General features: G+C 44.2%; 1 protein-coding gene across 8 annotated transcripts in view; it reads right to left on the bottom strand.

Moving 5' to 3' along the window:
• Positions 1-26,279, bottom strand: part of LOC129841435 (disks large-associated protein 4-like) — a 243,014-nt gene that overhangs the window by 63,425 nt on the left and 153,310 nt on the right. For 2 of the 8 annotated variants that reach the window (XM_055909727.1, XM_055909752.1), the window contains 2 exons: positions 11,340-11,388; positions 10,914-11,169 (listed from right to left, as the gene is read on the bottom strand). The exons of 4 other annotated variants lie outside the window; for them this stretch is intronic. The gene's annotated coding sequence lies outside the window, so the exon portion shown is untranslated. The remainder of the gene's footprint in view (positions 1-10,913; positions 11,170-11,339; positions 11,389-26,279) is intronic. 2 more of the 8 variants (XM_055909718.1, XM_055909735.1) reach the window with 1 other exon arrangement.

Raw genomic sequence — 26,279 nt, 5'->3', positions numbered from 1 at the left:
ATCAATTGTGATTGATTGATTAACGCACGCTGTGTGAGGATGAGGATGTACTCTTCCCTCTTGAGAACGGCTCGGGGCTGAGACAACACTTTCTAAGCCCTCTCCTTTTCTTTTTTTGTATTTTCCTATTACTGTAATAAATCACATGATATTATTGAATGAGTCCGTGTGGTTGAAAAGATTAAAGCAGAGGCGGATGTAGGAGACAATTCATTCGGCTATTTCTCTATTTCAGTGGAAGTATTGAGTTGGGTCGAGCTGCTTCGCACTGTAATGATTCAGGAAGCAGCGGGGTCAATGTGAAATGTCAAGGTACTTTTCATTAGGAAGAGACTTGTGGTTGGAAATAACACCCGATTAGACCACTCTATTTCTGCAAACGTATAGTACCCTGGTTCACAGCATCATGGTATAGATATCGCCCCACTACCATTATAGCCATAACATCTCTTTAACAAGAGAGAGAAAGAAGAGGCGATTCAAGAGGAGGACAGACGAGATAAAAGGGGGTAGAGCAGGAAACATCACTATGCAGTTACCGGTAGCTGCTTCAAAGACATGCCCTGCTACCGGCTTATTGGAAGAGATTCTCCCTGCCTCGTGCACAGGGGAGCTGCCATCTGCTCATAGTCCAATGGAAAGGGCGAGTTTGGCATGGTGTCCAATCCCTGACCTGACCACATTTCAATCCACAACCATATAAATAATGTGCCCTTCTAACCGTTAGGGGGTGCCATTATCCAATACAAAAACACACTGACTCCATGCATTCATAAGTAAGATGAATTTGCCATTAGAAAGGTCAGGTTTTGCATTTGTGTGTCTTTTCTTCCTATTGGATAAGGTTAGGATTTGGCGCAGGTAAGCTGATCCTAGATCTGTACTGTACGGCAACTTCTTCCCGGTGGCCAATCATAATCCACAGTTTTAATATGGGGAATACAATACAATTCATTTGATTTTTTATTGAACCGTTATCCAGACAGGTCAATTAAGAACAAATTCTCGTTTAGAACGGTTGCCTGGCAACGTCGTTTTTTAATACAATAACACCGGCGTAAAATGCGTCATTATTGTTTTATCTGCTCTGTAGTGGGACTGCTTTGTTCACAATGCCCATCTGGACATTGTTGTTTTACTGCTTTGTTTTAAGAGGTGATAAACTCCAAGGTTAAAAGCCTCGAAGAGTCTTTCAGATGAAAGCTGTTGGATCTAATAAGCCTTGTGGGGAAATATTCATTTTGTTCAAGGATCCGGTTGGCATTGGTGTCTCATTTAGTCTCAGGTGGCTCCCACAAATTGACCTATCAGGAGCAATGACTACCCACAGGAGACATAATACCCACATCTCAAATGATGGTAGCATTCATCTGTCAAAAACCTGTGTTATTAATTTGTCATTACCCACTTAGCATTTGAACATGAATATTGGCAGCCACATGCTTTCATACCATGTAACGGTAGTCGTCTTATTCCTCCTCCTCGGACGAGGAGAGGCGAGACGGATCGGACCAATACGCAGAGTGGTTGGTTTCCATGGTAATTCAATAACACGAAAACCATATACGATACAAATAACAAAATGAAACTACCGTCAAACAGTCCCGTGTGGCACGAACACTGACACGAAATACAAACACCCACAACACACACGTGAAACCCAGGCTGCCTAAGTATGATTCTCAATCAGGGACAACGATTTACAGCTGCCTCTGATTGAGAATCATACCCGGCCGAACACAAACATCCCAACATAGAAAATCACACATAGACAAACCCACCCAACTCACGCTCTGACCAACTAAATAAATACAAGACAAAAGAAAACAGGTCAGGAACGTGACATACCAACTAATATCAATAAGGTCCCCACTCAAAAGGCTAAACATACAAGCGCTGTACAAATAACATTTGACACATTGAGACATCTGAAAATTCTGTGTACACCTGAATAATCCGTAATTCAGTTGTGTAGTCTAGTCTTCCAACATTGTGTCCACTTAGCTACAAGGAAACACACACACCGTATATTTATATTGTCACATACACCGATAGGTGCAGTGAAATGTGTTGTTTTACAGGGTCAAATCTACACTGACTGTACAAAACATTCGGAACACCTGCTCTTTCCATGACATAGACTGAGCAGGTGAATCTAGGTGAAAGCTATGATTCCTTATTGATGTCACTTGTTAAATCCAATTCAATCAGTGTAGATGAGGGGGACGAGACAGGTTAAATAAGTATTTTTAAGCCTGGAGACAATTGAGACATGGATTGTGTATGTGTGCCATTCAAAGGGTGAATGGGCAAGAAACAAAATGTAAGTGCCTTTGAACGGGGCCTGGTAGCATGTGCCAGGTGCACCGGTTTGAATGTGTCAAGAACTGCAACGCTGCTGGACTTTTCACGCTCAACCGTTTCCTGTGTGTATCAAGAATGGTCCACCATTCAAAGGACATCCAGCCAACTTGACACAACTGTGGGAAGCATTGAAGTCAACATGGGCCAGAATCCCTGTGGAACGCTTTCAACACCTTGCAGAATAAATTCGCCAATGAATTGAGGCTGTTCTGAGGGCAAAAGGGGGTGCAACTCAATATTAGGAAGGTATTCTTCATCTTTTGTACACTCAGTGTATGTCCTCAAACAGGTAAATCCCAAACTCAAACCCTGAGCCAAGCTGGCCATCTAAAACCAATAGCAAACTTGGAACCTCCAGGTTGCCAGATCCAGACTGCATGGGAGCCAGAGGGCGGGTTACCTCACAGCGGGGAAGGTATAGCCACATCTGAGAAGCGCTGTGTGGAAGATGTGTACTTTGTCAGAACATATCTCAGTCATGGAGCCCTGAGCCCCATCTGCTCCACTGGCTTAGAGGACAGGGGTGTGAGAGAGAGGAGAATGAGGAGGGATAGAGAGGAGGGAAGGAGAGAGAGAATGGAGGAGGGAGAGAGAGGAGAGGGAGGAGGGAGAGAGAGAGAGAAAAGGCAGGGGAAGAGAGAGGAGAAGGAGGAGGAAGAGAGAGGGGAGGGAGGAGGGAGAGAGAGAGAGAAGGGAGGGAGAAGGGAAGGAGAGAGAGAGGGAAGTAGGAGGGTCAAAGATGGGAGGGAGGAGGGAAAGAGAGAGAGGAGAAGGAGGGAGAGAGAGGAGAAGGAGGAGGGAGAGTGGGGGAGGGAGGAGGGAGTGAGCGAGAAGGGAGGGAGGAGGGAGGGAGAGAGCGAAGGAGGAGGGAGAGAGAAGGGAAGGGAGAGAGAGAGGAGAAGGTGGAGGGAGAGAGAGGGTTCGAGGAGGGAGAGAGAGAGAGGGAAGGAGGAGTGACAAAGAGGGGAGGGAGGAGGGAAAGAGAGAGAGGAGAAGGAGGAGGGAGAGAGAGAGAAGGGAGGGAGGGAGGGAGGAAGGAAGGAAGGAAGGAAGGGAGGGAGGGAGGGAGGGAGGGAGGGATAAGAGAAGGAGGGAGAGAGAGGGGAGGGAGGAGGGAGAGAGGAGTAAACAAGAGGTGCTGTGTTGAATGAAAACAATCTGAAGGGAAATGCTAAATGCGAAAAATGTGATCTAAAATGAAAGAGGGGTTGAGAAAGAAAGGGAGAGAGAGAGATATAGAGGAAGAGATGGAGAGATGCAGCGAGCAAGAAAGGAAGAGAGGGAGGAAGATATGGAGGAAGAGATGGAGAGATACGGTGAGAGGGAAAGGAAGAGAGGGAGGAAGAAATGGAGGAAGAGATGGAGAGATACGGTGAGAGGGAAGAGGAGGAGAGGGAGAAAGATAGGGAGGATGAGATGGAAGGATATGGTGAGAGGGAAAGGAAGAGAGGGAGGAAAATATGGAGGAAGAGATGGAGAGGGAAGAGGAAGAGAGGGAGGAAGAAATGGAGGAAGAGATGGAGGAAGAGATGGAGGAAGAGATGGAGGAAGAGATACAGTGAGCGAGAAAGGAAGAGAGGGAGGAAAATATGGAGGAAGAGATGGAGAGATACGGTGAGAGGGAAGAGGAAGAGAGGGAGGAAGAAATGGAGGAAGAGATGGAGAGATAAGGTGAGCGAGAAAGGAAGAGAGGGAGGAAGATATGGAGGAAAGAGATGGAGAGATATGGTGAGCGAGACACACACACAGACCAGAAGTCCCCACAAGAATAGCAAACAAACAAAAATGTGAAGGTCAAATGCTATTGCTAGGGGGTTTAAGGTTAAGGTTAGAATTAGTGTTAGGGTTAGAATTACGTTAAGGGTTAGGGTAAGGAGCTAGGGTTAGGTTTAGGGTTAAGGTTAGGTTTTTGGGTTAAGTTTAGGGTTAGGGTAAGGTTAAGAGTACATGTTAGAGTACAGGTTAGGTTAAGGGTTAGGGGTTAGGGAAAATTAGATTTTGAATGGGACTGAATTGTGTTCCCCCACAAAGTTTGCTGTACAAGATTGTGTGCATGTGTTCCTGAGATTGTGTATTTCATAAAATGTGTGTGTGTGTGTGTGTGTGTGTGAAGCACCAGTAGCTCCTAATTACATTAGGCTGTATGCCGTCAGTTCTGGGCTCTGGCCTATTTTCACATCTATAAATTTACCAGTCTTGGTGGCCCAGTCATTTCAGCCAATCTCTGAAGACCATGACACACACACACACACACACACACACACACACACACACACACACACACACACACACACACACACACACACACACACACACAGATTCACCAGCAAAGGCGGGGACGGACTGGAGAATGTTCCGTGCCCTTCAAAAGTTGTTATTTTAAAAGTTAAGAGGCGAACACGGATACTGAGTTATGGTCTAATTTCAGTAGTTAGCGTGGCCTTGCGAAATGGAATTCCTCGGATTTCATTTGGGTCTGTTAACGGAAGGTAGAGACATGTACAGCAATGGAAATAATGATAATTTAAAAGTAGTATAATATTAGTACATTGGTGGTGGATAGTCATTTGCCTCATGGTATGGCATATACATAAGCATGTTTTGCATAGGTATAAAGAAATGGTATTTAACTAACACTGTCTATAGCTCCTATTCTTAATTTCAGAGATATTGCAGGATTTTAGCCACAACAGAGGCTCTAGCTAAACTTTTAGCTTTAAATGGATTGCTAGCCCAGTGCCGATTTAGCCATTCAATTTCACGCTTGTTTACCTTTCATCGGTGACAACATACAGATGCCAGGGCTAGGTTCCACTCTGAAGACATGCACCCTTCCTTCCCATATGCCCTTGTTGACTTCCCCTTGTAGATCAGAGATGGATAGGAGAGGTGAGAGCAACAGGATGGATCACCCTATCATCAGGACACTTCCACCAGAACGAACCAGTCCACTCAGATTCAGGAGGGTAAAGTCATAACGGTCAGAATGGAACTCATTTCTTTAACCCTGTTTCAACAGAGCTTCCCTTTAGAAAACGAGGCTACCCTGATGTATGTTGCAGTAAACAATTTGGCAATTTGGAGAAACGTTATGAGGTTGTCTTGGACTACTTTACTTTTAGCTTGATTGTGTGTGTGTGTGTGTTGCACAGTGGGTATTTATATAGCAGGAATAACAACGGACTTGGGCAGCTATCCCAGAGTGCCGTGCACACAGAGCAGAGCAGTAGAGCTGTGTGTTCTAGGCTACAGCTGGGTCTGCTATCTCTAGATCCAGGGCAGATAAGAAACCCTAATACAAACCGACATACAGAGATGCGAGACACATGCAAACACACACATGCACGCACGCACAGACGCACGCACAGACGCACGCACAGACGCACGCACACACACCCACCCACCCACCCACCCACCCCCACACCCACACCCACACCCACACCCACACCCACACACACACACACACACACACACACACACACACACACACACACACACGAAAGACCCAGGCAGAAGGCTAAAACATCCCTTGTATTATAAAGCAGCATCACTCTACGCTATAACACCCCGTCTTGCGCGCATTATTAAATTAAGACCATTCCATTACACCTAGTCCAACAATCCAAATAATCAACACTAAGCACTCACACTAGAGCAGTTTCTCTGTCCATCAACTGGCTTGGTCTGTCAATAACATGAACTGGTCAGTATCTGTAGTTAATCGTTTGTAACACAGATTTTTTAGAAAGATATCACGTAGTAGAACTGCATAAGTGTTGCTCTCCACTTTCTGGAGGACCGAGTCTTGAAATCAGTGGAATTAGAGATGGAGCTAAGGAGAGCTAAGGAGATGGAGAAAATCCTGGCGTTTGATTGCTAATATGCAGACGGAGTCGAAAAGAGAACACACAGAAGGCTGTTGTATGAAACACCTGTCCCTGGATTACATCTTCAAACTAAGGGCAACGATGGCATCCGCGACAGAGGCGGAGAGGCATGTTCATGATATCACTGCGACAACTGTCGATTGACGTAGCTGGTAAATTTGCTCGGGTTATCTACTCCGATTTCAGAGCATTCTCGTCTGAGTGTGCCAGAGTGGAGAATAACTTGCACATGTACGAACGCTCAACACCCGTTGAATGTGGCTGGTGTCAGTAAACGTTGGGGAAAAAAGTGTAATTACATTGTTGCCAGCAGCACAGTTGCAGTCACCAACGCTCTGGATAACATAAAAACAGCCTAACCAGCTCTGCTAGGGCGAGTAACATTGTCAGAGTGAGCTGTTCTCACATTTGTGTCTGGAAGTAGCTAGCAAGCTAGCCAATGTTAGCCAGTTAGCTTGGGTGCTTGACTGCCATTGTGTGGTCAGAACGCTCGGATCAACATTACTCATCGGCCAGAGCGTCCAGTTTGTGGTCTGAACGCTCCGCGAGCGAGATGCTCTGAATCTACGAATGGACAATCTGACAGCGCTCTGAATTTCCGAACGCCCAGATTCACTCTAGCACTCGAGATTACGAACACACCCGTAATATAAACCAGCCATCAGTCTTGAAATCTTTGGTTGTTTAGTACATGGCCTCACATGTGAATCCTTAAAGAGATGGGTGGGGCTAAAGCTTAAGAGGGTGTGAATGATGCTGAGTGGGTGTAGACAAAGAAGAGCTCTCCAGTAGGTGTACCAAAACATTCAATGGCCATTTTCTTAAAAGTGAGGTTACAAGTTTATCAACTTTCAAAGCAAAATTACTTTCCCATTGTTCCTCAACTGCAGTGTAGCATATACTATTTTATAGCTCTGAGTCTCTACTTTTATCCAATTAAAAAACACAATTTCAAATTTAGCTGCACAAGATCGAATTGAGCCGGTCACAAATGCTTAGCCAATCCACAGCATCCAGGGGTCATGGTGGCCATTCTGACCTGGTCACATAACCTTGACCTTCCACAGGAACTTCCTGTTTTGACAGGCGGGTCGGAGGTCACGTTCTGTGTTTCTTGTTTGGGCTATTTCAAATGGGCTGGCAGTGTGACAGTAGTGACAGTAGTGTCACCAGAGGACACACGTTCAGGGTCCCCTGTCCTCTCAGAGAACTTGGTCAGTCCGTGTATCAATCCCCCTGTGATATCACCATACTGCCCCACCAAGCAAAAAGGCAGTAACTGCTCATTTGGTCAAAAATGAGTTAATGTAATTTTTGCAACATTAAAAACCGCCAAAACCGCCATAAGAACTCCAAAACCGCCATAAAAAAGCCAGACTATGGTTTGCAACTGCACATGGGGACATTGATTGTACTTTCTGGAGAAATGTCCTCTGGTCTGATGAAACAAAAATATAACTGTTTGGCCATAATGACCATTGTTATGTTTGGAGGAAAAAGGGGGAGGCTTGCAAGCCGAAGAACACCATCCCAACCATGAAGCATGGGGTTGGCAGCATCATGTAGTGTGGGTGCTTTGCTGCAGGAGGGACTGGTGCACTTCACAAAATAGATGGCATCGTGAGGAATTAAAATTATGTGGATATATTGAAGCAACATCTTAAGACATCAGTCAGGAAGTTAAAGCCTGGTCGCAAATGGGTCTTCCAAAAGCACAATGACCCCAAGCATACTTCCAAAGTTGTGGCAAAATGGCTTAAGGACAACAAAGTCAAGGTATTAGCCATCACAAAGCCCTGACCTCAATCCGATAGAAAATGTGTGGGCAGAACTGAAAAAGCATGTGCGAGCAAGGAGGCCTACAGTTACCTGAATCAGTTACACCAGCTCTGTCATGAGGAACGGGCCAAAATTCACCCAACTTATTATGGGAAGCTTGTGGAAGGCTACCCAAAACGTTTGACCCAAGTTAAACAATTTAAAGGCAATGCTACCAAATACTAATTGAGTGTATGTAAACTTCTGACCCACTGGGAATGTGATGAAACATTCTTAAAATAAAGTGGTGATCCTAACTGACCTAAGAAAGGGAATTTTTACCATTAAATGTCAGGAATTGTGAAAAACTGAGTTAAAATGTTTTTGGCTAAGGTGTATGTAAACTTCCGACTTCAACTGTATATATCCCCCCCCCCCCCCCCCCCGCCACAGTTGTGTCATGAAGGCTGGATGTCCTTTGGGTGGTGGACCATTCTTGATACACACGGGAAACTGTTGAGCGTGAAAAACCCAGAAGCATTGCACTTCTTGACACAAACCGGTGTGCCTGGCACATACTACAATACCCTGTTCAAAGGCACTTCAATCTTATGTCTTGCCCATTCACCTTCTGAATGGCACACATACACAATCCATGTTTCAATTGTCTCAAGGCTTAAAAAAAATCCTTCTTTAACCTGTCTCCTCCCCTTCATCTACACTGATTGAAGTGGATTTAACAAGTGACATCAATAAGGGATCGTAGCTTTCACCTTGTCAGTCTACGAAGGAGCAGGTTTTCTTCACGCTTTGTCATATAAGGATGACATTGAGGATGCTACGCTAAGCTAGGCTATGGTTTACGTTTGGTTTAGGCGATGGACTAAATGTCCTGCAGTGTGAGCTAGTTAGCATTGTCTACATGTACACTGAGTACATCAAACATCTTGATGTTACTCAGTTGAGGTACAAATGTGTTGTTTGTTTGTTGTTGTTTTTTTATGGAAAGAATGATTCCATAATGAAGAAAAAGAGGAGAGAGAGCGAGAGGAGGGAGGGAGGAGAATTTGGAGCGATTGAAAGGGGAAGAAAGAGAAGTTTTGCGCTCTGATTCAGGGAAATTGCCTACTTCCCCGGTCGTGACAGTGGGGACAGACAAACAAATAAATCAATCACATCATTCTCTTTCTACTCCTCCCTTCCTCACTTCCATCCCCATTTGCGGAGCTGTTTTTATATTAAGGCCCCATTCAATTACTATGAATATGCATCCGTCCGTCCACCCACCCATCCTTGCTCATTTAATGAAAGTACTCTAGGGATCAGTCATGACTGGATTGGTGAAAGCAGTGGACACCTCGCTTTCAGTCATTGAAGCATGTTAGATCTCTTCAAGGAAGGAAAACAGGAAGGATGCTTTTGATAGGATTGGAACAGGGCCTCAAGTTGGGGGAGGGGGGGTTACATAAGACGGACACAGACAGACAGACCAGGCACACACAGCAACAAAAAGACTATCAATCAATCAAATTGATTTATAAAGCCCATCGTACATCAGCTGATGTCACAAAGGGCTGTACAGAAACCCAGCCTAAAACCCCAAACAGCAAGCAATGCAGGTGTAGAAGCACTACATACTGTAGATTGTGGCAGACAAACACACATACGGTCAAATGGACAGAGAGATAGAAAGACTCAGATAAGATAAACGGAAAGACACATTGACTGACTGACTGGATAGAAGGATGGATATGGGTGGGCCTCGGAGGTAATGTGTGATTAAAGCCTCTTCTTATCCCCTTACTACAGCAACATGGCTCGCAGGGGGACAACCCAGCATGAGATGGCCATGTGTGTGTGTGTGTGTGTGCTTGCTTGTGTGCGTGTGTATGTATACGTCTGTATGGATGCGTGTTTGTGTGTGTTTGTGTGCGCGTGTACATGCTGGAGCATGAAGCATAGATCAGCTTAAACATCAAAGAGGGACCAACATGGTTGTCTGTGAGGGAGAGACGGAGCAAGAGAAGAATGACGCATTGACTATGTTGTGGATGCAGCAGCATCTGAGTGTGAAAAGCAGTGGAGTGGAGAGGCAAAATCCCAACCAGAAATTGATACAGGGGTGAGGGGAGATGGATTCAATGTTCATGTGATCGTAACATTATGATCCGATAGTATAGGCTACTGTCAATAATTGTGGCAAGTTACCGCCATTAGTTCAAGTACTGGACGGTATGTCTTTTGATAGCTGAGTTTATAATTCTGTATCAGACCTGGGTCAAATACACATCCATTACATCAAACACTTTTATATATTTTAGGTATGCTTGATTGAGGATGGTCAGCATTCAAAGGGGACATCGTTTGCACTTTTGGGAATATTCTATTGGTCCCATTGTACCGGGCAAGCTAAATCAAGGTCAGTTGTCCTGAAATAATTGGTACTTGACCCAGGTCTTATGTCTCCGGACACCAACCAGACTCAATATTTGCACAACCTACACACACACACACACTTCCACCTATACACACACCACAAACTACCATGGGCTGCGTCAGACCACGTACACATCCCAGCCGTGCAACCTTGCACCACACACATATACAGTAGGAGACCCAGGTCTTATGTCCCCGGACACCAACCAGACTCAATATTTGCACAACCTACACACACACACACACACACACACACACACACACACACACACACACACACACACACACACACACACACACACACACACACACACACACACACACACACACACACACACACACACACACACACATCTGATCTTGGATCAGATCATTGCCTTTCAGATCATGATGAATTAAATGAATGGGACAGATAGGACCTGATCCCAGATCAGCCCTCCTACTCTGAGACGCTTTATGAATACAGACCTTGATCTTTTCACTTGAGGCTTGATTGAAAACGTCTGATGACACAGACTGAAATTCCAGGAGAACTTCAGAATACCCAGGAACCCAACCCGCAGGTGGCAGCTTAGCACAGGGGATTGATTTTCCTTGAACACTGGCATCACAACCCTTCCTTACAAGGGACAGGGAAACAGGCCTGAGAGGTTAGGACTGAAAGCAGTGCCGTTCCTTGAAAGCAGCCCGGATCATCCATTTAGAATACTCTGCCTTTTCTCTCCTGGTATGGAGGATGACCAAAGCAAAGAAAGCTCCAATAATCAGAACATGTTGACCCTGGACTGTGTTTTAACTCTATTGATTTGCATTTGAAACGGTGTTCCTGTGATCTTCCATCAAGACATTCATTTCATTAATTTATTCATCCATTTATTCAACCCAGGTACTTACATTGGTTGCTCATTCTTCAGGAGCCAAGGTCTCGATAGAAAGGAGTTTCCTGTCAAAGAAACATATACAAATGATAGGCTTAGTAATGTGAAGGGAATAACCAATGTAACTTAGGTAAACGCTGTGCCAAATCCCAGAGTAACAGACACACACACACACACACACACACACACACACACACACACACACACACACACACACACACACACACACACACACACACACACACACACACACACACACACACACACACACACGACTTCTTAGCCAGCATTGAGTTATGTAATCTGATCCTAGACCAGTCCTTAAGGCCTTCCCACACTGTATGTTGGATTCAGTGTTTTACGAATATTACATGTCACACTGTGCGATGTTACCAAATCACGATCTCGATATCAATCTGGCCAAATTTGTACGATTTGCTTCAGCTCTGCTGTCACATTCAGCCGACGTTGGCTAGGTCAACTGCAGCAGCAACGCAAGCCTCCCAAATGAGTTCGGAAAAACTGAAAGTATGCATCTTAGAAACAGTTTTGACATAGACACTTCATATGTCCAAAAACGTGGATATTTTATCTGGGACGGCAAAATCGTGGCATAAGACTGCTAAAATCATCTGTGTGGGCCTTTAGGGGCATCTTCTGCCCAGGAGGACCAAGCCAACAAGCCAAAGTAGCGGCATGCGATGCGGTTCCACCTTGTACTGTACCGTACTGTACTTCCCTGGGCTACTACTCATATTTTTCCCGCTGTGCACCAGACAGCATAGAGGACAAAGGCACCGACTCGCTTCACAACATTTCAATAACATTCCCATCCTCATCCATATTAAAAGCCATCGCGAAAGAATTTATTCGTTTGTTAAGGGTTGTCAGAGCATTGGGTTATGGTTTTTGCTGGCTCAGATTCCTCTCAAGACCCAAATGACAACAGCAGCAAGGTGCTTCCACACCTGGGCTTGACCGGGACTTTGGGTGTACTGTGTGTTCTTATACATTATGCAAGAGTGTTTGTGTGTGTGTGCGTGTGTGTGCGTGTGTGCGTGTGTGCGTGTGTGCGTGTGTGCGTGTGTGTGTGTGTGTGTGTGTGTGTGTGTGTGTGTGTGCGTGTGTGTGTGTGCGTGTGTGTGTGTGTGTGTGTGTGTTTGTGTGTGTGTGTGTGTGTGTGTGTGTGTAGCCATGCACAAAGGATATGCCACAGCGGATAGAAGTGGAGGTAAGGGCACTGCAGCCTTAGTTAGTGTGTGTCTGTGTGTGTATGTGCATGCGTGGGTACGAGACTCTGACCACCATACACTGCTCACTGACCCTGAACTGACAAGTGTGTATTCATGTCAAACGCCATCATCCATAGAGAGAGAAAGAAACTCCTGGGCCAAGGGGATAACAAAGACTTTTATGGTATATTTATGACACTTTTCTCTTTTTTCGGACAGAGCTTGGTGATTTGTGACTCCCTTTCTCCATCCTCATGCAAAATATAGGATTTCTACTTCCAGTCCTTCAACAGTGACAGCAAGCGTCCATACTTTGAGCCTCTTGCCCTCTTCTCCACACCCACTTCGGCATGTGCCTTTTGAAAATCAAGAGAAACCGGTTTAATTCTTCAAACTGCATAGAACATCACTTTCTTCAAGACTCTGATGCTTTGTTCCTCCTTGCCCACACTCACCTCACTTATACAACACACATAGAAGAGCATATTCTCCACTCCTTCATATGGAAAAGTATTAAATGTTTTCTGCTTTGTTTCTTCCATCTCCCTCTCACGAACTTTTGTAGCCTGTCTTAGATTTTTTGGGGTAGAGCAGCACTTGATGCTCCTTGTACAAGTGCACATGCATGCACGCACACACCCTCCGACATCACATACACACACACTCTAACGCCATCTCTGACAGAGACACTCTGAGGCAGCTCTCCCTGTGTAGTTGAAACATTAGCCTCTGCCCTCAGGCCACTGTAAGCTCTGCCCAAACGAGCCCGCCATGCACCAGAGCTGCCTTTGCTGGGACCTACTATGGGCCTGGATCAGGGAGCCCCAACAGGGCCTAACCATTTCCAAACCCCAGACTATAGTCCCAGAACAACCAGAGAGGGGCACTATAATTCGATGGTCCAAACTGAACTCCCTTTGCTAAGCTAACCCATGCCCAGTCAACTGGCTCCAACCCCAGTCTAAAGGCCCATAACCCAGCCCCAACTTGACCAAGCCCAAGCTTAGTATACAGAACATTACACTGTACCTGTCCAACATAGTTAAGTAAAAAAAAAAGTTTGTTTATACACCAGCCCAAACCTGTATCAGAGACCCCATCTACCGTTTCTGGGTCCCTACTAGATATCAACGTGTTATAGCTGGTCAAACAAGGGTTAAATAATGATCCCTTAACACCCCAGCTTGCCAGTCCAAATCTGTACGTCTCATACTGTGTACCCAGCCCTATCTCACCCCCACCTTCCCAGGGTTCCTAGACTTCGGCATACTGTACCTGGTCAGACAAGGGTTAAACAACAAAACCCCAGCCATACAGTAAGTCTCATACTGTATATCCCAGACCCTGATTTACCCGGGTTCCTAGACACCAACATACTGTGGTCAAAAAAGGAAACCTAAGTCCAAACCCTATCCATAAGTCTCATACTGTGTATCCCAGTCAAGCCTCAGCTTGCCGACCTTCCCTGGGTTCCTATTTAACATACCTGGTCAAATAAGGGTTAAATAACTAACCCTAACACCAAACCCTAGCCATACAGTGAGTATCATATTGTGTATCCCAGCCCCATCTCGCCCCCACCTTTCCTGGGTTCCTAGACATCCTTAGCAGGGCTGGATGGCTCAGCAGGAGAAATTCACAGCAGATGAGTCAGAGAGGGGAGCTAACTAAGGGAAAACAGACCACAGCAGCAAAGACTGGAGAGGAGAAAATGATTGTGTAAACAAGAAGTGCTGCTGTGTCCGACTCAACTTCTGTCTTGGTTCACAGTATGCACAAGTACTGAAATCTCATTTTACCTTTTTTGGTTTAAAAATGAATCTGTTTTGGCACTACATTCCTTGTCAGTTTTTGACCACAGCTAATTTACCACAGCTAAGCAAGTGGGAAAGTACCCTTGAACAATTAATTGATTCAAAAAGTAAGAAAAATTGCATTGGATGAATCTTTCTATTTCCGTTTCCATTCCACACTCACACTTTTCCTTCAGTCGGATTTACTTCAAAACAACTGGTTGGCGCAATTTCTATCAGAGTGAATTTCATATCCTCATAGCCCTCATTTTGAAAATAATTAAATCATTTCCTTTATGGCAGCCTTATGATTATTCAAACCAAATATGTTAATTGAGGAATTAACGCGGCCATCGGCTCCAAGCGGATTAAATCCCGATAATGACGGTTAATAATGATGGTTGACGATGTCATCCATTCTCATTCATCCACGATGTGCATCCTACACACTTGCAGTTAGAAACTTTGTACCCATTTAAGGATGGCATGAAAATCATCTATTTGAGCTGTGGAGAAAGAGGAGGTCCATTGGATGTTCGACACGATACATTAGTGTCGGCTAAGCGGACACGAATAGCATTAGTGTCGTCTAAGTGGACTTGAATTGGAGGAAGCAGACAAATTAATGGCAGTTTATGGAGTATGGCGGTTTAAGTAGAAGCATGGGGAGTAATGTTGAACAGAATTCACTCACTTCTTTTAGCCCACTGCAGATGAATTTGAAAACATACAGGCACAACCATGCACACAACACACGCACACATAGAAACACACACACACACACACACATAGAAACACACACATAGAAACACACACACACACACACACACACACACACACACACACACACACACACACACACACACACACACACACACACACACACACACACACACACACACACACACACACACACACACACACACACACACACACACACACACACACTGTGGTTGTGGAGTGTGAAAATAAGAGCATTAGTAAGCAAATTGAGGCATCAGTGGGTGAAGGACTTTTTGATTAGGCTCTTCATTTAGGAAATGTATAATGAATGTCAACTCACTTTTGGGCATACATTTCTCTCCCAGAGTGAGCATGTGTTTGGGGTGGGAGTCCTCAGTAACGGTAAATGGCTTTACTGAGCATCAATAACAAATAAGCCGGGCTAGACAATCTGGACAATCTTCCTAAAATTATCCTCCGCCATTGTTGCAACCCCTATTACTACTCTGTTCAACCTCTCGTATCGTCTGAGATTCCTAAAGATTGGAAAGCGGCTGCGGTCATCGACCTCTTCAAAGGGGGAGACACTCTAGACCCAAACTGTTACAGACCTATATCCATCCTGCCCTTCTAAAGTCTTCGAAAGCCAAGTGAACAAACAGATCACCGACCATTTAGAATCCCACCGTACCTTCTCCGCTATGCAATCTGGTTTCCGAGCTGGTCACGGGTGCGCCTCAGTCACGTTCAAGGTCCTAAACGATATCATAACCACCATTGATAAAAGAAGGTACTGTGCAGCCGTCTTCATCGACCTGGCCAAGGCTTTCGACTCTGTCAATCACCGTATTCTTATCGGCAGACTCAACAGCCTTGGTTTCTCTAATGACTGCCTCGCCTGGTTCACTAACTACTTCTCACATAGAGTTCAGTGTGTCAAATCGGAGGGCCTGTTGTCCGGACCTCTGACAGTCTTTATGGGGTGTCACAGGGTTCAATTCTCGGGCCAACTCTTTTCTCTGTATATATCAATGATGTATGTCACGTTCCTGACCTTATTTCCTTTGTTTAGTCTTTGTTTAGTTGGTCAGGACGTGAGCTGGGTGGGTATATTCTATGTGATGTGTTTCATTGGTTTAGGGTTGTCTAATTGGCCTGATATGGTTCTCAATCAGAGGGAGGTGTTTTACGTTGTCTCTGATTGGGAACCATATTAAGGTAGGCTGTTCTCACTGTTTGTTTGTGGGTGATTGTTCCTGTTCGTGCGTTATTTGTGTTTTATATATTCTCAAGTTCAGGACTGTAGCGTCGTTGATTTTCGTTTTGTTTATTGTTTTGTTCGTCTTAAAAAAAGTATTCAAATAAATATGGATACATAAAACGTTGCGATTTGGTCCTCCTCTACTTCAACCAACGACGAGAGTCGTTACAATGTCGCTCTTGCTGCGGGTGATTCTTTGATCCACCTCTATGCAGACAACATCATTCTGTATACATCTCGCCCTTCTTTGGACACTGTGTTAACAAACCTCGAAACAAGCTTCAACGCCATACAACACTCCTTCCGTGGCCTCCAACTGCTCGTAAATACTAGTAAAACGAAATGCATGCTCTTCAACCAATCGTTGCCCGCACCCGCCTGCCTGACTAGCATCACTACTCTGGACGGTTCTGACTTAGAATATGTGGACAACTGTAAATACCTAGGTCTCTGGCTAGACTGTAAACTCTCCTTCCAGACTCACATTAAGCATCTCCAATCCAAAATTAAATCTAGAATCGGCGTCCTATTTCGAAACAAAGCCTCATTCACTCATGCTGCCAAACATACTCTCATAAAACTGACTATCCTACCAATCCTTGACTTTGGCGACGTCATTTACAAAATAGCCTCCAACACTCTACTCAGCAAATTGGATACAGTCTATCACAGTGCCATCCGTTTTGTCACCAAAGCCCCATATACTACCCACCACTGCGACCGTATGCTCTCGTTGGCTGGTCCTCGCTACATACTCGCCGCTAAACCCACTGGCTCCAGGTCATCTATAAGTCTGTGCTAGGTAAAGCTCCGCCTTATCTCAGCTCACTGATCACCATAGCAACACCCACTCGTAGCACGCACTCCAGCAGGTATATTTCACTGGTCATCCCCAAAGCAAACTCCTCCTTTGGCCACCTTTCCTTCCAGTTTTCTGCTGCCAATGACTGGAACGAATTGCAAAAATCACTGAAGTTGGAGACTTATACCCCCCTCACTAACTTTAAGCGTCAGCTGTCTGAACAGCTTACCGATCGCTGCAGCTGTACACAGCCCATCTGTAAATAGCCCATCCAACCAACTATCTACCTCATCCCCATATTTTGTTTTTGTTTTTCTGCTCTTTTTCACACCAGTATTTCTACTTGCACATCTGCAGATGAGTTTTATATTTATGCGGTTGTACTTTTTTAAATTTAATTTTGTCTGCAAAATTGCTAAATTGTAATTACTTCACCACTATTGGGCTATTTATTGCCTTGCCTCCTTACTTCATTTGCACACACTGTATACAGATTTGTCTATTGTGTTATTGACCGTACGTTTGTTTATCCCATGTGTAACTCTGTGTTGTTGTTTAAGTCGCACTGCTGTGCTTGATCTTGGCCAGGTCGTAGTTGTAAATGAGAACTTTTTCTCAACTGGTCTACCTGGTTAAATAAAGGTGGGGGGAATTAAAAAAACAAAAAAAACAATGCATCTGTTGGAGGTTTTGCATGGGTGATTCCAACTGAGCGATCATAATTAAGTGCAGAGTTAATTTCAGAGCACGAACGTAGCCAAGGAAAATCTATGCAGCCATTTTGTCTGCAAAAAGCTCTCTTTCTCACAAGGATCTTCAAGAAAATGCGATCATTTTCAAACTTTCAGACTAAGATTTCTGATGTGTACTCAAACAGAAGTGTGCAGACATTAGCTCGCCGGAAAATTAATCAAACCAGGTGTCCATTTCCTGTTGAATGAGAATGTTTTGTTATGAACAATCTACAGTAAACACACAGTTCTCCATTCATACCAATCCGACATTCCTACCATAACACCAGCAGGCATCCAACTTCTGACACCACATTTCACGTACTGGATAGATGGGCTGTGTGTCAGCAATGTGGCCATCTAACTTTTATGACCCTCTCATCTAATCTGTGTGTCTCTCTTTATTGCGCATCTGTCTGTCTTTCTGTGTGTGTGTGTGTGTGTGTGTGTGTGTGTGTGTGTGTGTGTGTGTGTGTGTGTGTGTGTGTGTGTGTGTGTGTGTGTGTGTGTGTGTGTGTGTGTGTGTGTGTGTGTGTGTGTGTGTGTGTGTGTGTGGGTGTGTGTGACCCAGGGTGTTTACAAAATCTTAAGGCTTAAATGAGTTAGCTGAAAAACAGATAGCAGTCTGTTCATGTTTAACCCTAACCCTTCCTCCCCTGTACAAAAACACACACACAAAAATATACACACATACACTGCTCCAAAAAAATGTGTGCATTAATTCATGCACACAGACACACACGCAGACTATCCATGTCCCTCCTTGTGTAACCCGTGCCAAGCCCAACTCTCGTTCCCAGAACTGGCAAAGTATTTTGTCATGTGGCCCTCTAACGTTATTAAATAGTGTATCTGCAGTGGAAGTAGAACTCACCATAATCCCAAACTCCATGGTTACATGATCAAAGCGACATCAGTAAAGACCTCTCTGTCTGTTGCATTACGCACAAGTGCATAAGTTAAAGTACACTGAAGTCTGCACCACTGTATCAGGTGACGAGGGCCGGTGTGGGTGCAGGTTTTTGCTCCATCCGAGCAATACACTTGATTCTATCGATCACCTAATCATGGTGTTCAATGAAGGCTTTTGATCAAAAGAGTCAGACAATATAAACACAAATGAGGTGGAGCTTTAGGGGTTGAACCCAATTTTGGTGTGGATTCACAGGGCAGCCGGAATAGATCTCTGAACACACACAAGGAGGATCCCCCTTCAGACACCACCGTAGCAAAGCTACTGGAATCAAAGCGAGGCAATGCTCCAAAGCCGAGCATGCTATAATTATTATGCTAATATAATTGAATGTTGGCATTCGTAGCTACAACTATTGGATTCGCTATGGTCACTATAGTACGGAACATACAGTATGTGCATATACAAGACAATGTTCTTCCCCCATAAAATAACACGCTTCATTTTTTCCCATCACATTCAACATATTCTATTTCCCCTGCAGGTAACCATGTCTGAGCAGCATGTCTGACCTGTCTGAGCAGAAAGCTACCTAACAAATGCCTGATAGAATGCACAGTAGAACTACAGTAGAAGTGCTGTAGAAGCTAAAGGCAGTAAAAAGACAACACTGGGCGGCGATTCCGTAGATACGTGGACTGTTAGAGTGACACTGGTGAACATAAAAACTCTTTATAAGCACAGGGGAGGGATTGATAGGGACGTTAACAATAAAGTCTGTCGTTTACCTCTTGCCTGAGGTTGTAGAATAATCCCATTCAAGCATTTCATGTCATGTTGTCTTTGTGGTTTATTGCTTCTCTCTCTCTCTCTCTCATCATTTGGGCCAGGTTTCTGTATTTTGAAAGTTACACAGCTTGAAAACTTGATTGCTGACATGCAAAACATTTTTGGGACTATACCAACAATGGACTAATGAAACAAATACCAAAAGAGAGTTTTTGTGGGTTTTCCTTTAACTCGGAGAGTTTATGCAGGTCTTCACATCGCAATACAAACACTATTGATATGAAGCCTAACTACTGAGAGTGCTGACAAGTGCAGTTGTCTGTCGCTCACTTTGGGTAGAAACCTGCTAAATAGTCAATGTGTATGTATGTTGAATATGTTATTTCATGTATATACCGACAGCTGATGAGGCCGACAGCTGAATGTGTACTCTACAGTCAGAGACACCAGAAGACTAATGTGAACGCAACGAGGAGAAGTGATCTGGTCTAAATCCTAAACTAGTTCTCTATCTTCTCCATGATGTTATTAGGACATCATGTCCTGGACCCACCACCCAGAATACATTTATTTCAAGGAAACAAATAGCACATTCATGGCCCACACTCAAACCCCTTTCGCAGAATAACTTGAAGTCAAAATGAGAAAAGGAATAACTTGCGTTATGAGACAGATATAAAACAGGAATGTTTGTGTTTGGGGAGGATAGGCAACAAGAGGGAGTGAGAGCTCGTACAGGGACGGAATCAAAACTCGCTAGCACTGCTTAAAAACAAAGTTAGAGTGCAATTCCTCAAAAAAACAGCATTTTCAAAGACCTTTCTCCTGAGTACTGTACAGCACAGCCTGAAAAAGTATAACTCGATTACTCGGGAACGGTGTGTGTGTTAGCTGTTTGAGCCTCCCTCTCTGTATTGGTCTTTTGAACTTCCTCATTGCTGAGCGAGGAGGCAGAGGGTTATTTAGCTGAGCGAAAGAGGGAGCCGGAGATACCAAAGAAGGCAAACACTGGCTCATTAGGGCTCCAAAGTCTTGCTTCGAGAAACAGAACGTGTGATACAAAACCCTCTCTAACCGCGTATGGCAAGCCAAAGTCGGGAACACACACTTAGAACTTTAATGAGTTGCTCTGCGTACAGAAATAAAGTACTGAGTAACTGAACAGACTGGGGGGGATGAAGTGTTTACGCTAGACTGGTTCAATTGGTCGTTTAAATTGCAAGGCCAACCTTTCAGTCCACCAAGTCTCTCTATTCTATATGTATTCAGACTAAATCAGATCAACCATTAGACGTTTTCACCTGAGTTGGGCGGATATACTTCAGATTCAAAGAATATTGTTTGTCTATGTCGTTCTTGACGGCCGAGTTACACTCAAGGATTCTCTTCAAGCCTGAGAGAGCTATTGAAATTGAGTAATTGTGTGTATGTGTGTTTGTGTGTATCTTGTGTTTGTGTCTGTGTGTGTGCGCTTGTGCGTCTGTTGAGTGAGTAAATATTCTACGCGTCAGATTATTCCTCATTGTATTTCTTTTTAATTATTTGATGGAGACAAAAACATGAACCATTCATGACTTAGTTGTTATGACATGGAGAAGCTATGAGAAGGTCAGATGAGATACACAGACTCTAAATAAATCCACGCCCACAGCAATTCGGTATAAAGCTGCCCAAACCGTGCATTGTTAAACACACACACACACGCACACGCACACGTACACGTACTGCCTGCTGCTGCATCATAGGGTTAAAAATAGGGTTAAACCAGATGAAAATGATACACACACTGGATAGCACAGATGGCTGGAGTCTAGAGGCACCTGTACTGTATGCCTCACATTAACACTAGAAAAGCCAGGCCTCGAGGGACCCCACTTTGATTTTGACTCAGGATTTTGACTCACACATTCTAACAGTCTAATAAATACATTGCATATATGCTATCAGAAAATCCTTGAACTGTGTTTATGAAGGTCTTCGGTAAAAAAAAAAAATATTTCACTTTTTTTTTTGCCTACAGTAACATAAACTATCTAGTTATTCTTGGAAAAAGTTATATTTTGAAAACCTCCCGTTAACACCAGGGAAGGGAGGGGGGAGCAGCCAAACAATGTCATTTTACTACATATTAAATATTGTATAGGCAATAATAGGCAAAGGCACAAAATGTATTACCCTGGAAGTTGGAGGGAAAGCAGAGAGGCAGACAGACAGATGGACAGAGGTACAGACAGCAGTCTGAATTATTTTAATGCTGACAAGAGCAGTTATACCTGTATGGTACACAGCCTGAGGCCTGTTCTTGCCCTTATGTAACGTGGGCACTGGAACAACAGGTACATCTCCCAGTTACGCTCTGTGGCCTCTTGGGAGACGTTTGAGACAGTCAAGTACGAAGTCACCACCACACAGGAACATGTTTCCCCCTGCCAGCTTGGGAGCAAGGCTGTTACTGTGAATGGTGTCATAAACGGACCGTTTGTATATCTCGCATCCTGCGCGGGACCAACTATCAGGCCTTCCAGTATAGCATTCCAAGTCAGTGTCCACTATAGCCCTCACCCCGTTCAGTATAGCATTCCAAGTCAGTGTCCACTATAGCCCTCACCCCGTTCAGTATAGCATTCCAAGTCAGTGTCCACTATAGCCCTCACCCCGTTCAGTATAGCATTCCAAGTCAGTGTCCACTATAGCCCTCACCCCTTTCAGTATAGCATTCCAAGTCAGTGTCCACTATAGCCCTCACCCCGTTCAGTATAGCATTCCAAGTCAGTGTCCACTATAGCCCTCACCCCTTTCAGTATAGCATTCCAAGTCAGTGTCCACTATAGCCCTCACCCCTTTCAGTATAGCATTCCAAGTCAGTGTCCACTATAGCCCTCACCCCGTTCAGTATAGCATTCCAAGTCAGTGTCCACTATAGCCCTCACCCCTTTCAGTATAGCATTCCAAGTCAGTGTCCACTATAGCCCTCACCCCTTTCAGTATAGCATTCCAAGTCAGTGTCCACTATAGCCCTCACCCCTTTCAGTATAGCATTCCAAGTCAGTGTCCACTATAGCCCTCACCCCTTTCAGTATAGCATTCCAAGTCAGTGTCCACTATAGCCCTCACCCCTTTCAGTATAGCATTCCAAGTCAGTGTCCACTATAGCCCTCACCCCAATGCCCCGGTTGCCCTGTTGAGGGGATTAAACTGGTCTCACTAGACACACAAGAGGACTGCGGGATGGTTTCTCATGGTGACGGCCCACATCCCAGAAGCGTCACCGTGGTGACGGCAAGCCAGGGGCGTTACCGTTCATGCGCCAGCTGTTCTGATCTCTGCCGTGGGGTTGTTTCGTATTAACCTAATTATCTCGGTCCGGGCCACAATACTCCAACACCAGCGTGTGGTCTCTAATCGTCAGTTATTGTGGCGTGTAGCCGCCTTTGTGTGAGCCGAGCTACAGTCGCCATTATTACGACCTCTCGTTACTGAATGGCAGCTGCTGAAAACACTGGAGGCACTTAAGTCCCAAACGTTAGGCTTCCTAAGACCTGTGGGAGACATAAATATGTGTAACCGAATTAGTCACTTTCAATTATGGCGTGGAGCAACACTTAGCCCTCGAGGAACACATCAATTATCGCACAGACCTCAAATCGAATCAAATCGAACGATATTTGTCACATACACGTGTTTTGCAGATGTTATCGCGGGTGTAGCGAAATGCTTGTGCTTCTATCTTCAACAGTGCAGCAATATCATACAAGTAATATCATACAATTTCACAACAAATACCTAATACACACAAATATGTCTAAATATCGCTGACGGTCCCAACAATGTAGTTCTGGTCATGAATCTCAATAAAAAAGTATTTTTTATTGATCCCAGGCAGCTGGAGCTCGCATCAGAAACCATTCCTCACTTCCCTTTACTGGAATGATATCTTTAGCATCAAATATAGTGTCAACTCACTCCTAATTTCACTCCTAAAATAGGTTGCACCCTGTGACTTCTTAGGTTAAAGGAGGTAAATAGACAAAGATAAATAATGATTTATCACCAAAACAAACAACGGGAGTGGGCCGCAGACCGAAACCAGACGTCCCAGATTATTATTTGATTTGTTTATTTGTCAGGGACCATGTTACAACATGCCACTGCACCAAATATAGCTAGATGGCTCATTTTCATCTGTAGTCCCTGGGAATCAAATATATGGATGGTTGTCAGTGGATTGGATTGGCAGGGTGGATTGGATTTGCACGGTGGATTGGATCTGATAGAGGGAAAAAAAAGATGGAGGGATGAAATCCAAAACCGCCCCATCTCTGAGGTGAGTGGCAGCACTGTTTGATATCTCTAGGGATCTGCTTGGAGGGGGGCCGTTTCCTCACGCTAGACAACGCGCTGTGGGGCTGCTGGAAAGTGGGACAAGAACAGACTGATCTACCGTGAAAGCCTATGGGACCACCAAGCACACAGACTACTTGGAGAGAAATCACATTTGATTATCAGTTTTGACGTGCCCATTGTAGCTGCATCTACTGCAGAGGATTTCAGCCTAGTTGTGTTTTGTTGGCATCTAACTTCTGTTTTTTAGAGGTCTTAATGTGGTACAGGGGCCCCTGGGTATGCTCACCTATAATGAAATAACCATAAGGGCGACATTATACTCTTCAGGGACATTTGGTGTCCGAAGGGATACAATGTTAAAAAGCGCTGCCCTTTCTTTGACCTAAAATACCCATTTAAGCACATTGTCCTTCTTTCAAAGAGACAGCTTAAAGTAATCACATAGAACACATGGCCAAGCATAGGAAGCAGGAGAACAGAAGGGTAGAGAACGAGCCAGAAAGTACAATAGTGCGCGGGTGTGTTTTCCCTGGCATAATATGGATCCTGATTATCCAAACACACCATTACAATCTGCTCCACTTCTTCCCCAGAACAGGCTGAAGCAGACATCTGGACTGCTCCTCGAGTGCTAGCGCTAATGCTAACATCTGCCTAAGCATTACTGCAACAAGGCCGTTTGAATAAGACGTGGGGCAATGTCAACACGCAGGTGTTCGTCAAGAAGAACGTGCAACTACAGTACCCTGGAAATGGATCTAATCACTTAATTTGCCTGTACTGTTTCCCTAAACTGAGGGGGAAAAACTTGAGCAGGGTGTGGATCGGTTTATGAATTGATGCCTTTAGGGTTGTAGCATGACTCGTATTGGGCAGTTAAAAACCTCTAAAAGTCTAAGCTGTTGGGGGGGCGGGGGGTACTAAGCTAACATATGGAATTGTTTTTACGATAGTCATACAATGGATCATTTAGCTATTTGATTTAGAATTTTAGGACTCCTTTAGGTATAAAATATACATATTTACTACTATAGCCCATAGAAATCCATAGAATAACACATTCATAAATGGCAAAAAAGACAATCAAAAAATAAATCATAAGGAGTAAGGTGTTGATGTGTCTGTCCTATATCTAGGAGATATAAGTTTAGGGAAAATTATATATTTTTGGTCACATTTAACCTCTTATTTTTGGGGGGAACAAAACTACCTCCATTCTTCCATTTTGTTTGTATGGGTTACCTTCACTTGTGGGGGTTGTAGAGCAAAATGGAGATGGACACCACAGCCGATTTCGTGAGAAAAATTTGGGGATGTCTCATGGTCTGACAAACACTGCTGTAGCTCGGTTACCTTCTACTGCAGAGGCGGAAAGCCGACATACAGTAGGCGGATGCGGTGGATTGAGACACAGCCAATGCTACAAAAAAAGAAAAGATATCTCGATCTCAAACGGACACATTTTGATGGCGATTTTTGTATTTAAACACATGTGCGTCAATAGACTCTGAGGGATTATTAATCAGGGGGAATGAATGCAGTTTTGTAGTGGTTGAGAAACACTCTTGTGTTTATTGCGACCTGAGTCAATTGGGAAGAGGTCTGAGCTAAATGAGGGAACAAACCTAGACTTGATTAAAGTCTGAAAGGGTTTACATCCCAAATGGCACCCGATCCCCTATATAGTGCACTACTTTATACCAGAGCCCTATGGGAATAGGGTGCCATTTGGGATGCATCCTCTATTTCATCAGCAAGGGGGGGATTGTTACAGTGGTTCTTCCTTTAAAAGCAGCCTCTATTTCATCAGCAGGGGGGGATTGTTACAGTGGTTCTTCCTTTAAAAGCAGCCTCTATTTCATCAGCAGGGGGGGATTGTTACAGTGGTTCTTCCTTTAAAAGCAGCCTCTATTTCATCAGCAGGGGGGGATTGTTACAGTGGTTCTTCCTTTAAAAGTTGCGTCAAGCGAAGTTATTGAAATGACATGGCGCCGTAGGCCTAAGAGTCAATGGGAGCCTTGAATAGAACATATAATATATGGGATTGATTTTTAGAAATGTAGCTTGATTCAAGTGATGAATATTATGGTTTTTCCATTCCAAGAAAAACTAAAATGCATTCGTTACTGTACCTGTTTTAGTGTAACTTTCTTATTGGCATAAAGGCCTACTTAAATATACAGTACATCAATCAATCACTTAGTAATTTGTGCATGTCATCACACGGCATACAAGTCATCCATGTCTTTAAATACAGTCAAGCATTTTAGTTATAAAACAAAATAACAAAGTGAGCCTTGATTAATTTTACAATCACGGCTAAAGCGATTTAATTAAGGGTTTCAGTTAGGAAAATATGGCTCTGTAC

Source organism: Salvelinus fontinalis, chromosome 3 (assembly GCF_029448725.1).
Source record: "Salvelinus fontinalis isolate EN_2023a chromosome 3, ASM2944872v1, whole genome shotgun sequence".
Lineage (NCBI taxonomy): Eukaryota > Metazoa > Chordata > Actinopteri > Salmoniformes > Salmonidae > Salvelinus > Salvelinus fontinalis.
Note: the sequence above shows the minus strand (reverse complement) of the source record. Positions and strands in the feature narration are given on the sequence as shown.